The sequence below is a fragment of the Lagenorhynchus albirostris genome, chromosome 20, assembly GCF_949774975.1.
Source record: "Lagenorhynchus albirostris chromosome 20, mLagAlb1.1, whole genome shotgun sequence".
Lineage (NCBI taxonomy): Eukaryota > Metazoa > Chordata > Mammalia > Artiodactyla > Delphinidae > Lagenorhynchus > Lagenorhynchus albirostris.
Genome location: NC_083114.1, coordinates 2,344,797 through 2,359,985, shown reverse-complemented (window position 1 = coordinate 2,359,985; position 15,189 = coordinate 2,344,797). Strand labels below are relative to the sequence as shown.

At 45.2% G+C, this 15,189-nt stretch overlaps 1 protein-coding gene and 1 pseudogene across 2 annotated transcripts in view; one reads left to right on the top strand and one right to left on the bottom strand.

Moving 5' to 3' along the window:
- SPECC1 (sperm antigen with calponin homology and coiled-coil domains 1) overlaps positions 1-15,189 on the bottom strand; it is a 183,475-nt gene that overhangs the window by 146,343 nt on the left and 21,943 nt on the right. The window lies entirely within an intron of this gene.
- On the top strand, positions 8,218-8,310 carry LOC132512416 (U6 spliceosomal RNA; annotated as a pseudogene).

The window sequence follows — 15,189 nt, the reverse complement described above, 5'->3', positions numbered from 1 at the left end:
GGCTTCCCTGGTGGCGCAGTGGTTGAGATTCTGCCTGCCGATGCAGGGGACACGGGTTCGTGCCCCGGTCCGGGAAGATCCCACATGCCGCAGAGCGGCTGGGCCCGTGAGCCGTGGCCGCTGAGCCTGCGCGTCCGGAGCCTGTGCTCCGCAACGGGAGAGGCCACAACAGTGAGAGGCCCACGTACCGCAAAAAAAAAAAAAAAAAAAGCCACTCTGAATGGTTTGAAAAGACTGGATGAAAGTGAGCTGTTAAAATAGGTGATGGGGGAGGGATAAATTAGGAGCTGGGGATTAGCAGATACAAACTACTGTATATAAAAGAGGTAAATAAGGTCCTACTGTATAGCACAGGGAACTATATCCAACACCTTGTAATAAACCATAATGGAAAAGAATCTGAAAACACATATTACATATAAATATATATATATATATAAAAAACTGAATAATTTTGCTGTACACCTGAAACTAACACAACATTGTAAATCAACTATACTTCAATTTAAAAAATGCCCAAAGTAGCTCTAAATGATGAGGGGACCAGTAGCAAACACGTGAAAGGAGTCTGCAGGCAGTCCTCTTCGGAAGCACCTATGCTCTCGCTCCTGTTTAAAGCTGGAAATCATGGAAGGTGTGTCACAGGTGTGGGAAGATGCCAAAGGGTTCCCACCGACAGGTGCGCTCCAAGAAAATACCTTGGCTCTGTAGCTGGACATCAGTGAATGAAAGCACTTGAACATTTTAGGTGAAAATAAAATGTTTAAAGTATATCTTTCATTTTTTAGGATTCCCCAATTTAACCAACTTTGTCAATGAACTGACCCAAACTGGTCCCAGTCTCTCAGGACAAGAGGGTGGGGCAAACATTACCAGCAGCCCGACTTCAACCAGGAAGCCTCTGTGCCTTAGGTGAGAGACGCTGTGCCAGGTGGGGTCAGGGGAACCCAGAGGAAATGAAAAGAAGTGGGTAGACGTGGTGACAAAGAAAATCACACGCTGAAGGAAAGGAAGCTGATGGATAACAGGAGAGTTGATCTGGGTGTCAGGAGAGCACTGCAGTCGGCAGGAGTCAGATGCTAGAGGAAGCAGGGAAACAAGTGCAGTAAGAGGGGTGGGCATCACTCCGACAGATCCCACACAAACGCAGTGTAAGACCCAGGAGAGCCGGGGCTTCCCTTGTCTCGCTCGTGGCTGCGTCCCCGGCACCTGGGAAGATGCCTGGAACTCAGCGGACACATTTGTTGAAGGAACGAAGGGACGGACACAACACGTGCAGAACATCCACGAGACGCCGTGGGCAGCTGGAGGCGTGTTTCCGGAAGGCAGGTGCAAGTTGGGGCAGAGATGCAGGTTTGGAGTCATCAGGTACCTGGTGGTCCGAGGGGCTGGAGCAGTGTCTCCCACATGGAAGGAGACAAGAGGAGGAGGTCTCTGAGCTTCACAGCAACCCCTCGAGGGCTGAGAAGGACGTTAGTGAGGATCTGCTCCCATCGCCCTCCAACATCTCCAGCAAGGAGTTCAGCGCAGAATGAAACCTCCCCACCGATAACCGGGAGCTCTTGGTTTCCTGGGGCAGCACGCTTCCCTGCACTTCTGTGGCTGCTAGAACATTCTTCCACATATTCAGTCAAAACCTGGCCCTAATTTTACTGCTTGGAACCAAAAAGGAGAACTCTAACTTTGACTGAAAAAGGAATTGTTGACAAAGTGCAAGGAAGAAAAAAGCACATCATCTTAGGAAAGCAGAGCTGGAAGAGCCTGGTCAGGACGCCCCAGAGTCCAAAGCAGGTGGATTTTACTAAATTGTCACCATTCCTAACTCGGAGATCCTGTTATGGAGGATGGTTTCAGAGGAAAAGCAGGTTTTATAGAGAGATCTACATTTTAGGCTCTGTTCTTGGTTCCTGACAAAGGCCATTGCCTTTTGTGGTCCCCACTTGCTGAGATGGGTGGGGTTAACTTCGTCTTACAGGTAACGAAACACGTGATGCTTCTCCAAACGGGAGAGTCTCATCCCACAGTGAGTAACGATGGGAGAAAGGGGTGATCCCTAAGCAATCAGGGTGACGGTGACCCGGGCAAAGTCGAGGACTTGCGTAAAACTGAAGGACAGGACGCAGAGCCTTGCCTGACTATGAAGTTGGCAGAAACCTGTAAGAAAATGGTCTGGAAAGCTAATCCTGGAAAGGAGCTGAGGTTTGCTGAAAACAATTAAGGGCAAAAGCTCTGCCCCTCCTCCTGTCTTCCCGCACACACGTGCCCCCCAAAATGGTTTTGCCCTGCGGAGGGCAGACCAAACCTTAGTTTGGAAGGAAACTCAAGCCCAAGAAAACCACCTAAGGAGCATAAATTTCCTGGCCCAGGGAAATGACGACCCCAGAAGCGGAGATAACTTTGAACAAGGTCATGAACGGCTCTCATAAGCAGAGAGATGAGGGGCAGGCTGGAGAGGAGTGAAGCACACCGCACACGTGGGAGGGTGCAGACTGGGTTCCGGGGCTCACCGCGCGGAACCTGTGACCGTTCCCGCCACCGTCCGTGCACAGAGAGGGAAGAGGACACACACCTGCTTCTGCACACACTGGGAATCTCTAGAAGGATAGCGGAGGGCCATTGCTGAACGAGGCAGTGCTGAACGAGGCAGACGGGGGGTGGCAGCAAAGCTTCTCACTGTACCCTTTACGTTGTGAGCCATATGATTCTATGACCGATTCAAAAAATGAATATGATTTAAAAATTTTACCTGACCAAAGACTAGAGTTTGGTAGAACAGATTTTTAAAGGAATGGTTTGCAAGGGCCCATAAAGGAGCCCCAGGGGTGGCCGGGAGCCAGGATGGGTTAACTCGGAAAACGCACTGAGAAAGAGGCAAACGGCAGAAGGACCCTTCCTACCTGCTTTCATTTGAAAGCCCACAGGCGCGGCTACGCCAAGAGCGGGACTGGCAGCGTTGCTGGGGGATCCTTTTGCTTCAGGCCACACAGCTGGGGCATGGCGGGAAGGGAAGAACAAAGCCGCGTCTGTGCCCGCCTCTGCCACTTTTCTTCCAGCCTTCCTGCTGCTCCACTGCTGTCTGCAAGCCTTCCTTTCGGACCCTCCGCCATCAACCCCACACACAGTTCCTGACTTGAATACTCTGCACTTAGATTATCAAATACATGTTGATTTCATTTATTATCAATCTCTTGCGTTCGGGTTCCGAAACGAATTCCCGCAGCATAAAGCCACCTCGGCTGGGCTGTCTTTTGGAATTGATCAAATGAGGATAAATATCCCGTCCAAGAGCATTTAAGAAAACCCGAGCAAGGTTCAGTTGAGGGAGGGGGATGGCACGTATCCGCAGGACACACTTCTACTCTATCTGTACTGTAATTTGCTTAGGAAAAACGCTTTCCTCAGTATTCACCTAATTTTTGACGTGGAAATCAATATGCTAAGAAATAAAATTCGACGGCAAGCTTAATCATCCAGACAAACTTTCAGGAAGAGAGAACAGAGCACTGAGAATCTACTGTGCGTCGGCAGCCAGGAAAGGCAGCACGAGGGAGCAGGTCTGGTCATGTTTTCCAGAGGGCGATGTGAACGTTTCAGAAGGTCATGGCCAAGTTCAGGGCCTGGAACTTGAATGTTCCATGAATTCAGTGGAAAGACCTCCGGCTTACCTTCCATCCAACGTGACGGTTACCCAGAACCAGAAAAGCAGAACTTTCTTCTGGAACATAAAACTCATTCCACAGTGGGACTCACCGTTTCCTTCCCTTTTCTCCGCTTCCATAAAGAAGCCTGGGGCACGGGCGCCAGGCCACGTGGTTCTGACCAGGAACCAGCTCACGCTCACTCAAGGAGCAACACCCACGATCGTCCTCCTAGAAGAACGAATCATTCCATCCCTCCGTCCAGAAGCTGACCCTATTAAAGGCCATTAGTCACCATGCTCTCCCGGGAAGGGCAGTTGCAGTGGGAGACGTCCTCGACCTCCACCCACTGTACTGCAGTCATACTGCCCCTGCCAAGCTTACTCACAGGCATCTTCGACATTTCAGCTAGCAGACCCCAGCTGTCAACACAAACACGTATCATCAGTAGTATCACATCTCCATCCCTGAAGTTTACTGCTGTAATGTCACTCCGGCACGTAACCCAATATTCTCACCTGGTTTAAATTCACCGAAATCTAACAGTAATGTTGTGTTTCTGACTAAATACTGCAGAGAGAGTCAATGTATGAATTGTTTAAAAGAATAATAAAGGAGAGAACTGTTACCTAGGGGTGCTAGTGAGGTGTTCAGACATATAAGTTTTGCTTTATAAGATGCCTTTGCCGACTTTAGAAAATCGATCCCTTGTTCCCTTCAGATACCTAAAGGAGACTTGATTTTTGTACATTTCAGTCCCAGGACAGTTGTGTGTTTCATCAGTAGCTGGCTTCTTCTCATCTTATCATGAATCAGGTTTCCCTCTCCCCTCTGGCTTCCAGAAACTCCTCACCAAACTAGCAATCATGCACTTTCCTTCTAGCTTTTGCTTTTTCTATTTCCGCCCCCCACATATTTATCTTTTTATTTTCTTGCATTTATCTCTATAAGACTTCTTAAATTCTTGCATACAACAAAGGGTATAAATCAAAACATTAAAAATTCCACTCTCCCTTTTCTTAACGAGTGGTTCACAAAACGCTCTCCCAACCATCCACATTTTTAAAAAGTAAATCTAAAAATAAAAAAAAACTAAAAAAATAATAATAATTAAAAAAAAAAGTAAATCTAGCTGGTGAATACATTGACGGTCAGCTGGTCCACTTTCCACCTTCCGTTCATGATAAATGTTGCAATAGAGGGGAATTCCTCAGAAAAAAAAAATCTTACAAAAATTAGGATAGAAGGGAAATTCCTCAGCTTGATAAAAAGCATGTACAAAAAACCAAAAGCTAACATTATACTTAATGGTAGAAGATTGAATGCCTTCCCCCTAGGGTTATGAACAAGGCAAGTATGTCCACTCTCAGCACTTTTATTCAACACAGTGTTGGAATTTCTAGACAGTGTAACAAGGCAAGAAAGGGAAATAAACGGTATACAGGTCAGAAATGAAGAATTAAAACTGCTCCTACTTGTAGATGACATGATTGTCTACATAGAAAATCCCAAGGAATCTAAAGGAAAAAAAATCTCCGACAACTAGTGAGTTCAGCAAGTTCACAAGATACAAGATAAACATAAAAAATAAACTGTATTTCAATATTCTAGCAATGAACACCAAAATTAGAAATACAGTAACATAATACTTACAATTGCTTAAAAAAAGCAGTAGGTATAAATCTAGCAAAATAGGTACAGGATTTGTACGCTAAAAGCTATAAAATGCTGATGAAGGAAATCAGAGGAGATCTAAATAAATGTTTGTGTATTGGAAGATTCAACACAGTAAAGATGTCTATTCCCAGAAGACTTTCTGTGTGTACACAGATGAGATAATTCTAAATTTATATAGAAAGTCAAAGGAATGACACTAGATAAAACAACTTTGGAAAAGAAGAATAAGGTTGGGTTTTCCCTGGTGGTGCAGTGGTTAAGAATCCACCTGCCAATGCAGGGGACATGGGTTCGAGCCCTGGTCTGGGAAGATCCCACATGCTGTGGAGCAACTAAGCCCGTGCACCACAACTACTGAGCCTGCACTCTAGAGCCCACGAGCCATAACTACTGAGCCCGCGTGCTACAACTACTGAAGCCCGTGGGCCTAGAGCCCGTGCTCCGCAACAAAAGAAACCACCGCAATGAGAAGCCCGCACACTGCAACGAAGAGTAGCCCCGTTTGCCGCAACTAGAGAAAGCCCACGCACAGCAACGAAGACCCAACGCAGCCAAAAATAAATAATAAATTAAATAAATAAAAAATTTTTTTAAGTTGCAAAAGAAAAATAAGATGTGCTTCAACATCATTAGCCATCAGGGAAATGCAAATTAAAACTAGAGTGAAATATCACCACACACCTATTAGCATGGCTGTGGAGAAACTGGATCACTCACACATTGCTGGCGTGACTATAAAATGGCACAGCCACTCTGGAAACACATTGTGGCAATTTCTTAAAACACTAAACATGCAACTACCATACAATCCAGCAATTGCACTCCTGGGCATTTGTCCCAGAGAAACGCTTCCACAAAATGTCCACGTAAAAACCTGTACCGCTTTATTCATGATAATGTTTGTGACAGCTTTATTCATGAGAGCAAAACACTAGACACAACCCAGACTTGTGGGTAAATAAACTGTGGCACATCCACACCAAGAAATACTATGAAGAAATTAAAAAGGAATAAACTTTTGATATATACAACAACCTGGACCACAACCTAACAGATCACCCAGATCCTTCATAGGCTACTTAATTACACTGATCAGAACCTTGCCCATCAACAGTGGGCCCTTATTTGCCTCCTTGCCCCAGGCCCTACAAATGTCGGGGGTGTGCCTGCTTCTTGCAGCCCTCTCCCCTTTCTTAGGATACCCAGCATTCGGGAAGTGAAAAAAAGAACTGTTTATAATGATCTGAGTCCAGAATCTAACACTATTTTACATAGAAACACAAGGAGAGGTTTTGTTTGTTTGTTTTTTGGGGTTTTTTGCGGTACGCGGGCCTCTCACTGTTGGGGCCTCTCCCGTTGTGGAGCACAGGCTCCGGACGCGCAGGCTCAGCGGCCATGGCTCACGGGCCCAGCCGCTCCGCGGCATGTGGGATCTTCCCGGACCGGGGCACGAACCCGCGTCCCCTGCATCGGCAGGCGGACTCTCAGCCACTGTGCCACCAGGGAAGGCCACAAGGAGAGTTTTTACACTTTATTAGACACTGAATTTTCTAGAAATGCAGCTAACATGTAAATCAAGGGAAACCAGCACTTTGCATTATTCAAAGTTTACCCTGAGTCTCAGCGTGAGAGAAAGTCACCGCGTGGACACCACCCCTGGGACGTGACACAACAGATTTCCCTCTGTGAAGATGGACGATTGTAGAAAATCACTAGATCTATATGGAAAGTCTCAGCAGTTCATAAAAAGGGAATCATCTGAGGAATCCAGATAAATATGTACCTATGAAACAAAGTTATTGGAAGAAACAGGAAATGTTTTTAAAAATCTCTAATCTGCCTCCTCATTGAAATTCAAGGAGCTTTTATAGCTATGAAGATAGAGCAAGAAGTCATAAAGAAGAAGCAGTTTGCAATCAGAGAAATTATACTAAAGATTAAAGACACAATAGTTGAATTCAAGGAAAGAAACAAAGCAAAGCATATTAGATGATAAGCTTTTAAAAATCAGAGGATGCATGAAAGCAATCAAAAGGATTAAGGAAATCCGTGATGTGGAAGACATACCCAGGAGACCAAGTATACACATATTTGGATTTCCTGAAGGAGACTCCAGGGTAAAAACGAAAATCAGTAATTAAAGTAATAACAGAATGCCTTGAGGGCATTTAATAAATCTACCACCCAATCCTAGTAACTCTGAGCAAAAGAGGAAAGGAAGAACTGAACCTGCAAAACAATATCTCAAGCCAACTTTCTGTATCTGATTTAATGGGGAAACATCAAAAGCAATCACAGTGGGCTTCCCTGGTGGTGCAGTAGTTAAGAATCCTCCTGCCAATGCAGGGGACACGGGTTCGAGCCGTGGTCCGGGAAGATGCCGCAGAGCAGCTAAGCCCGTGCGCCGCAACTACCGAGCCTGCGCTCTAGAGCCTGCGAGCCACAACTACTGAGCCCACGTGCCACAACTACTGAAGCCCGCGTGCCTAGAGCCCGTGTTCCACAGCAAGAGAAGCCACCGCAATGAGAAGCCCATGCACCGCAATGGAGAGTAGCCCCCGCTCACTGCAACTACAGAAAGCCCACGCGCAGCAACAAAGACCCAACACAGCCAAAAACAAAATAAATAAATTTATAAAACTTTTTAAAAAGCAATCACAGTAAAATGAGAACAAGGACATCACTAGCATTGAACACAACTCGGGTCTCACGGTACAGCAGGAATCAGAGAGAAAAGACACAGCTACAGGATGGAGGAGACAAAAGGCATTGTTATCGCAGCTGACAGAATCCTCCACTTGGAAAACACATAAGAATCAACTGAAAACCATCAGTACCAGTAAGGGAAGGAGTCAGTTATGAATTAAATAGTTTAAAAATATCTAATTAAAAAAATACAAATGCTCACTTCAGCAGCACATTCTAAACTTGGAAGGATACAGAGAAGATTAGCGTGGAGGATGACATGCAAGTTCATGAAGTTTTCCATGTTAAAAAAGAAGAAAAAGAAAGAAAATACAATGACTAAGGAATCCCATCCACCAAAGCAGGATAAGTATAAACCTAGGCATAAACTCAACAAACAGAAGGAGCCGGAGGAAGAGCCGCTGGGCAGGAGGAGCTGGGCAGGGGAGGGGGAGGGGAGGGGAGGGGGAGGGGAGGGGGAGGGGGGAGGACGGGGGCAATAAGCAGACATTAGGGAAAAGCGAAAATGAAAACTCAGAGAACTGGAGAGGCAGCACATTTCTGGACGGAAAGACTTGGCAGAAACGTCAGTGTTCCTGGGGGCAGGAGCAGGGAGAGCGCCCCACTCTGAACCACGGGTTCCTGGGGAGGACCCCGGAAAGCCGCCAAGCCCTGATGACCCCTGGGAAATACGGGGTCATGAAACCACCAGGTACCACCTAAGAACCCAGGACTTGATAATACCAGCACCAAGTTCGAAACCTCCTCATACCGGGGTCACCCCAGACACCGCCTGAAGTTAAAGCTCGTTCCTGGTCTTTCTGGTCTGTCCGATGGCGGAGGGATATAGAAAATGTAGTATTTACATATGATGGACTATTATTCAGCCTTGAAAAGTCTCTCTCCTAGGGTCTGGCCATAGCCTCTCATCTGGTCTCCCCTGTCCATTCGTCCAGTCTGCACAGGCAGCCAAAGTGCTCCTTCCAAAATGAGGTCGGGTCATTCACCCCTCTTTCTCTCAGTCCCCGGCCCCCCCGCCCTCTGTCCTCCTCCCCCACACGGCCGCAACCACATCTGTTCACGGAGCTCCATGTCCTGCTCCTTGATATCTCTCTGTTGCCTAGGACAGCGTCGAGCACGCAGTAGGCGCTCGAAAATATTTGTTGACCTAATGAATGCCAGGAGGACTGCTGGTCAGAGCGGGGACTCCCAGCACAAGGGTCAGTATTTGGACAAGGCTGCCATCTAGTGGCAGGACCGCCTTGCAGCTTTGGGGGGCGCTCAGCATCTCGTGGGGGCTGAGATGCGCGGTTATGGGGTACCAGGGAGGACAGCTGCCTACCACGAGGGGCCACCCCATTCTCTAAGCTCCACGCCCATCGGGTAAAACTAGGTCTGCACCACGGGCACCGGAGGGAGAAAAGGAAGAAGCAGGTGTGTCCGGCTGTACCGCAGAGATGTTATAATACTGATTCAGAATCAGTTAGGAGGAGCCCGTGTTCGGTGTGGAAATAGGGCGGGCGTGGGCAAGACAACGTCACGCTCGTTTGACTTCTCTGAAGCCCCCTGATCTGGATGAAACATCGCCTTCTCCTGGAGGCTGCTGGGAGGACGAATGAGGCCAGCACCTCGGGGGCACCAGCCGGGGCTGGACCCCGAGCACCCTCCACACCCCTGCGGCTGCTGCAGTTACTGCAGACGGCGGCAGGGCCCCGGGGATGCTGGGGCCTGGACACCAGAACCCGGAGACAGTCCAGCCCCTTCACGCAGTTCCCCCAGCACCTGAGTTAGACTGTGCGTTAGCAACAGATGCAAGCGTGCGCAATCATACAATCATTATTACCTAAGGAGTGAGCATTTTCTCCTGTTCTACGTTTGAGGGCTCCTCCTTGAGGTCAGATCAATTCCCAGGAAAGGGTGCAATACAGGCTGATCACAGGTGTAACCACTGTGAGTTTACAACCACAACACTGTATCATAATTTCACAATGAGATCCCTTCCAAATTTAATATATTTGAAAGAAAACACAGATTATACCATACCATGCATTACCAAAAAAAAGAAGTGTCCTAAAGCCAAAAGTTCAAAAACTAAGTAAGACTTGAGGGCCATAAAAAGATTTCTGTCCCCTAAGTTCTATAAATAATTTATAATTACATCTTTCCTTTAAGAGGAAATCAACTACATACTGCTAGCATTTTCCTTATTTTCTTTAGTTTTATATTATTCTTCACAGCTGAATCTATAGAGAATGGTTGTGAGTCCAGTGAGGTGCCGTTTCTAACACACTAAATCGCCTCCCTCTTTGACTCAACAGGACTGAGATTTAAAAACCCACACTTATTACTAGTGCCAACACTCTCGTTCCCCTGGTTTTCGTGCTCATAAAATAAAGACCAAGTGTGATCCGATATTCACACGACCAACTAACACGACTGCATAATTGCAGGGGTGCTGGCACCTGCAACAGAGACACACCGGCTGACGGGCAGCATGGCCAAGCCACTGCTTCTAACAGTGGGCTCATCAGCTGATGCACGGGTCCAAATTCACCAGGAACGAGGCAGTTTGGGGATACATGACAATGTACAAAAGTGTCAGCTGTCCAAAAGCTGATACGAAAATGTTAAGGACAACCTGCACTTCAAAACACAAGGTCCAGAGACAAATGCAATTTTCTAATTCAACTCGATGAGGTCAAAGGATATAATTTCATTACAATCAAGTAGATGGCAAACTGAATTTGAATGATAACTACAGGAATAGAAGTGCATCTTACATTTCAATAGCTCGTTACAGTTTACAAAGCATTCACAGACCTTTGCTGTGACATCATTGTGCCGTAGATCTGTAGGTATTTCCTCAAGGGAACAAGTAAGGAAACTAAAGCTCAGGGGGTGTGGGAACCAGTAAAACCAAGGTCTTTCTCTAGAATCCTGAACAAAGGGAGTACGTGCTGGGATCAAGCAGTTAAATAATTTACCAATGAATAGTTAAGACACACTAAAAAGCAAGTGGAAGAGGAAGGATTTGGCTAAGGCAAAAAAAAAAAAAGTTAGGTTATGATTTGTATTTACTCTGTTTTTATTTTTTTAAAGCAATGTCTGCATGTGTTTTTAAAATTTTTAAACAGAAAGATCTAACATGAAAAGTCTCCTTCCTCCACCACTTCTTTTTTGTGTGTGTCTTTTTTTTTTCTTTAATTTATTTTTGGCTGCGTTGGGTCTTCGTTGCTGCGCGCGGGCTTTCTCTGGTTGTGGCATGCGGGGACTACTCTTTGACGCGGTGCGCGGGATTCTCATTGCGGTGACTTCTCTTGTTGCGGAGCACAGGCTCTAGGAGCGCGGGCTTCAGTAGCTGTGGCTCGCAGGCTCTAGAGCGCAGGCTCAGTAGTTGTGGCGGGTGGGCTTAGCTGCTCCACGGCATGTGGGGTCCTCCTGGACCAGGGCTCAAACCTGTGTCCCCTGCACTGGCAGGCGGATTCTTAACCACTGCGCCACCAGGGAAGTCCCTCCCCCACCACTTTCAATTCTGGTAACTCTCCTCAAAGATAACATCCCTACATCCTCCCAGAATAAAAGTTATTATTTCAAAAATTATATTAACATCTATTTAAAAATCAAAACAAATGAGGTCAGACTAGATGCACCATGTTATTTTCCCCACTTAGTAATGATCTTTCCCTGTCCGTACAGACGAATCTGTGTCAGTTTCCATGGCTGCATACTGTTCTGCTGTACCAAAATCTCATTCTGCAATCAGCGCTGGGCTGATACACACTTAGGTATTTCCAGTATTTTACTGTTACAATAATGCCACAACCGAATATCTTGTCCATATATATAGGCATCCTTTTTCAAGTATATCAGTAACGCTAAATGCTAAGCGGTAGAAATTCTTGGTGAAAGATTATATGTATTTCAAATGTAGATAGATTTTACCAGATTGTCCTTGTCATCAGCTATATGTGGTGTGGTTCCTTTCACACTTAATAACATCAGAAATTATCAATCGTTTTAATGTTTTTTTTTTTTTTAAACTTATTTTGGCCGTGCCGCACAGCATGTGGGATCTTAGTTCCCCGACCAGGGATCAAACCCGTGCCCCCTGCAGTGGAAGTGTGGAGTCCTAACCACTGGAGCACCAGGGAATTCCCTCAATCATTTTAATTTTTACTAATCTGTTAGGGGAAATTGTATATCATAATTATTGCTCTGATTTACATTCCTTTACCTCTAAGTAAGACTTGGCATCTTCCTAGTGGCTATCTGTATTGCCATTCTATGTGAACTACTCTTTTCTTTTTTACTATTTTTCTTTTTCTTATTGATTTATACAAACTCTTTGTAAATAAGCCCCCTTTGTTACATGTTTTGCAAATAATTTCCTCTTTTTACGAAGGAGTGTTTAATACTTATGTGATTTTTCACCATTTCCTCTATGGCTTCTGTGTTTGTTCCTACTTAGAAAGGCCCTTCCAGGGCCGAGACTACAAGTTGATTCTCTCATGTTTTCTCTTTGTACTTGCATGGTTTCACTTTTTAAAATTTAATCTCTAATTCACTTGTAATTTATTTTGATGAGAGGAGTGAGATAGGGATCCAGGTTTACTTTTTCCTAAAAATCCAATCAGTTATTATTTTTGAGTGAATTATCCGTCTTGATATACAATGCCGCCTTTATCCTACATGAAATCCTCCAGTGTATTCTGGACTGTCTCCACTGTTCCACTGAAGAGGTTAGTCCCTCGATCACTAATTTTTCAGAAATTTCCTGGTTATTCTAGAGTATTGATTCTCCTAGATCAGGGTTTATCAACAGCGACACTATTGACATTTTGGGCAGGAAGTCCTGTGCTTTGTAGGATATTTAGCGGCATCTCTGACCTCTGCCCACTAGATGTCAGTATCAGCCCCCTAGTGATGACAACCAAAAAATGTCTGCAGACTTTGCCGCTTGTTCCGTGGGTTGGGGTGCAGGGCAAAATCGCCCGCAGTTGAGAACCCCTGTTTTAGATAAACCCAGTATCATTTTATCAGTGTTCCTACTCTCAAATTCCCACTGATATTTTAATTGTGATGAAAACGAATTCACAGAATAATTTAGACATCTTTGTTGTATACGGACTAAATTTAATCTTTTTTTTTTTTTTTTTGGCTGTGTTGGGTCTTTGTTGCTGCCTGCGGGCTTTCTCTAGTTGCAGCGAGCTGGGGCTTCTCTTGTTGCGGAGCACGGGCTATACGCACGTGGGCTTCAGTAGTTGCGGCTTGTAGGCTCTAGAGCGCAGGCTTGGTAGTTGTGGCGCACGGGCTTAGTTGCTCCACGGCATGTGGGATCTTCCCGGACCAGGGCTCGAACCCATGTCCCCTGCATTGGCAGGCAGATTCTTAACCACTGCACCACGAGGGAAGTCCCTAAATTTAATCTATATTATATTTTGTCTTCTTATCCAAGAATCATGTGTATTTATATCTTCTTTTATGTCCTTTAAAAGGGTTTTAAGAGTTTTTAAAATAGAGGCTCTGGTAATATTAAGTTTATTACTAGGTATTTTACCTCTTTTGTTCCTTCATAAATGGGATCATTTCTTATTATCTTTTCTAACTAGTCACTGATAAGAAAACTATTGATATTTTATATTCTATAACCAGCCACACACTGAACTCTTATATCTAATAGATTTTTAGGACATGCTAAGTTTTTTCTCATGATACAACTTTCAGGAAATTCTAAGCATTTTTCTAAACATACAGCGGTATTATCTGCATAAAATCATCATCTTGTATCCTCATTTCCAACATGAATACACTCCTATAGCTCTCCTGTCTCAATGCCTAGGTTAATACTTGCAGAAAAATTTGGTGGTGGGCAACCTTGAATCATTCTTGATTTTAATGGAAACACTTCTAGGATTTCACCATTGGGCATAGTGCTGGCTTTGGCTTGAGATACATATATTTCTTTTTTTAATATAAATTTATTTATTGATTTTTTTGGCTGCGTTGGGTCTTCGTTGCCATGCACGGGCTTTCTCTACTTGCAGTGAATGACGGCTACTCTTCGTTGCAGTGCACATGCTTCTCACTGCGGTGGCTTCTCTTGTTGAAGAGCATGGGCTCTAGGCACACGGGCTTCAGTAGTTGTGGCACATGGGCTCAGTAGTTGTGGCTCGCGGGCTCTAGAACACAGGCTCAGTAGTTGTGGTGCACGGGCTTAGTTGCTCCACGGCACGTGGGATCTTCCTGGACCAGGGCTCGAACCCATGTCCCCTGCATTGGCAGGCGGATTCTTAACCACTGCGCCACCAGGGAAGTCCCAAGATACATATATTTCATATCACTAAAGAAGTACCCATACACTTGTAGTCTACCAAGAGCTTGTTTTTAAATCAGAAAGAGTGTTAATTTTGTCAAAGACATCTTCCATCTCTATGGGGATGACCATATGGTTTTTCTTTTGTAGTCTATTAGTATTGTATGATGGATTATATTCCCCAATCTCCTATTAAGCATTCCTGGATGGCGTAAATCCACTTGGTTGTGATGTGCACTACTGTTCTTTTAATTTCTTGTTGAATCACACTTGCTAATATTTTCATCTCCCATTTTTGCATCCATATTTGAGAGTGAGGTCAGTCTGTTAGTTTTTAGTGGTGCTTTGTTAACCCTTATTTATTTATTTGTTTGTTTATTTATTTTTGGCTGTGTTGGGTCTTCGTTGCTATGCGGGCTTTCTCTAGTTGCATCGAGAGGGGGCTACTCTTGGTTGCGGTGCGTGGGCCTCCCATTGTGGTGGCTTCTCTTGTTGCAGAGCACAGGCTCTAGGCGTGCAGGCTTCAGTAGTTGTGGCATGCGGGCTCAGTAGTTGTGTCACGCAGCCTCTAGAACACAGGCTCAGTAGTTGTGGCGCACGGGTTTAGTTGCTCCGCGGCATGTGGGATCTTCCCGGACCAGGGCTGAAACCCATGTCCCCTGCATTGGCAGGTGGATTCTTAACCACTGTGCCACCAGGGAAGTCCCTTTGTTAACTTTTAGAATCAGTCTTAGACTGCCTTGATAAAAATAAGTGGTACTTTCATATGTTGTACTTTACAAACCAAATGTGGGGACTTCCCTGGTGGTCCAGTGGTTAAGAATCCTCCTTCCAATGCAGGGGACACAGGTTCAATCCCTGGTAGTGGAACTAACA